The 2,394-nt window shown below is 46.7% G+C and overlaps 1 protein-coding gene across 1 annotated transcript in view; it reads left to right on the top strand.

Annotated features, from left to right (window-relative positions):
- DTNB (dystrobrevin beta) overlaps positions 1-2,394 on the top strand; it is a 127,503-nt gene that overhangs the window by 73,201 nt on the left and 51,908 nt on the right. The window lies entirely within an intron of this gene.

Below are 2,394 nucleotides of genomic sequence, written 5' to 3'. Positions count from 1 at the left end.
CCAGCCCCAGCACCGGCCCCAGAACCAGCGCAGCTGGGATCAGTCCTGCCTAGTCCAGGGGCAAGAGGCATAAGCACAGGTTTAGGGAAGCAAACCTGCCATGAGTGCCCCCGGGTGCACTTGTCACTGAGAAGGAGAGCGCTCGCTCTTTTCTTCGAAGTCTTTCACTTTTAAGATAAGAAAATAAAACATGAAAGCACCCAGGTTTCGAGAGGTGAAAATACRGAGCTTCAACAGAGCATTGTCACAGGACATAGGATGGCTAAGAGTTTACTAGCATGTAATAAAATGGTTTCATTCTGAATGGATAGGGATAATACATATAAATGTATAAATACATTAATACATTAATATATAAATATATAAATATATATATAGTTATATATATATATATATATAAATATATAGATATATAAATATATAGATATAAATATCTATATATAAATATATAGATATATAGTTATATAGATATATAAATACTTTGCTGCTTTATCCTTATAAAAGGAGAGCTGTGTTGCATGCCGAGCAGCAGTGGATTTCCCTGGATTTGCAGCCCCCTTTTCCCACCGTTTCCTCCGGAGCGCGTGGCTCAGCCCATGCTCCAAGCCCTGCTCCAAGCCCTGCTCCTCCGCATGGGCATTGCTGCAAGACACAGTAGATGAAGGACATCGGAGGTTATTTGAGATCCTTGTCCTCAACAAGGCCCATGGCTAGGAGCCATCTCCCACACTCTGTTTACTATTTATTTTCCCTGCCACGTTTTAGCCTGGCGAGAGCAGAGCCCCATTCATTCCAGCATTCCTTCTTTTAATACAAACCCTGCCGAGGCCTTTCCAACAGGACAGGCTCCTGCCTTCCCGCGAGCTCCTCCGTCGTGCATTCAGCTACTGGGGGGACTTTGGGATGGGAATGGGGCCAGATAGTTTCCTTCTTAAAAATATAGCGGGAATTGTGCTTTTAGTGCTTTAACCACCAGTTGTGGTTCTCTCAAATAGCATATTTGCATTTCTGAAGTTATTCTGTTCACTAGAACCATGTATGAAGCTTTGCTCTACAAATACTCTTGTTTTAGATGAAGAAAGGAAGTTTTAGTGCAGCCTTTATGCAGATTTATAGTTGTTGAAACCTTAAACTGCTGCATTAGTTCCAGCCTGGACGAGGATGGCAGGGGTCTCTCCCAGGACCTGACTTTGGGATAGTTTGGTTGCAAATAAAAGAGCAGCTAGGGTTTATCCAGACCTTATCAAGACATTTGACAGACTGCTGCTTTCTTTAAATCCAGTCAGATACAGCTTAAGGTAGATATCAAAGTACCTTCAAGGACTGAAACGTGATGGAGAAGGAAAGCTTGAAGATGAAGAAGAGCTTGCGTGTTTTCATCACAACACATGCTTAATAGTGAGGAATTMACTGGACAAAAATCACTAATCAGCAAAAAATGTCTCATACAGAGCTGTTTTCCGTAATCCGAGGGAATCAGAGCCTTAGGCTCCCTTCCAAGTGCTCTGCTTTATGGCAGGCTCAGACTGTTTCTTGCCAGTGGGAGATACCTCTTTCTTAGCCAACACGCTGTATTAGCAGGGTCCAAATTGGCCTTGGCAGCTTGGAGTGGAGTTAGGATGTGGAAAACCAAATAACAGCAGCACTGGCGTCCGTGGGGCCCATTTCCTGGGGTGCCAGGGGAAGACACGTGCAGGGGACCGTCTTGCGCATCAAGAGCAACACATGAGGGATAAAGATATTGCAGGAGAAGAGCAGAAGTTGTCCTTGCAGGGTGCAGAGGGAGGTTTTCTTGCTGGAGAAGGGGTGCGCGGGGAAGAGCCCACGTTGCAGGCGATGCTGCACCTGAGCAGCGGTCCAAAGTGATGGAACTGCTGGAACTGCAGAACAGAAAACTGGGCAACTGATCAGTGCCGGGTTTGGACCATTATGGAGCTGCTGGGAATGAAGGAGATCCCAAATGTAGATGTTGCCGGCACTACAGCCGCCCAATGCAGAGTTGTGTCCTCATTTCTCTGCAGTGGTGGCACTGGTCCCTGCTGGACCTGGTGGCTCTGAGCGTGACCCGCTCCGTCAGCTTCTGCCTTTTCTCAAATAAGCTAATGTTAAAAATGCCTCCTGCTGCTCGTTGCTGTGATAAATGCCAGCTGTAATATGAACGTAGACACRTCCCATTACCAGATTTAGGGGGAATCTGATGGCTCGCTGGGGCTTTGCTTGCTTGGCGGAGCAGCAGATGCTCATGGCACACAACCAGCCCAGATAGCATCTGCATGGGCTACAAATGAGCTTTGACTGCATTGCTCCTCAGGTTCTGGAGCTCCAGCTCGTGTGGTTTTGGAGCTCCATCTCCTGTGGTTGTGGAGCTCCAGCTCCTGTGGTTGTGGAGCTCCA

Source organism: Nothoprocta perdicaria, unplaced genomic scaffold (genome assembly GCF_003342845.1).
Source record: "Nothoprocta perdicaria isolate Ctin4 unplaced genomic scaffold, notPer1 scaffold_439, whole genome shotgun sequence".
In the NCBI taxonomy this organism is placed as follows: domain Eukaryota; kingdom Metazoa; phylum Chordata; class Aves; order Tinamiformes; family Tinamidae; genus Nothoprocta; species Nothoprocta perdicaria.
Note: the sequence above shows the minus strand (reverse complement) of the source record. Positions and strands in the feature narration are given on the sequence as shown.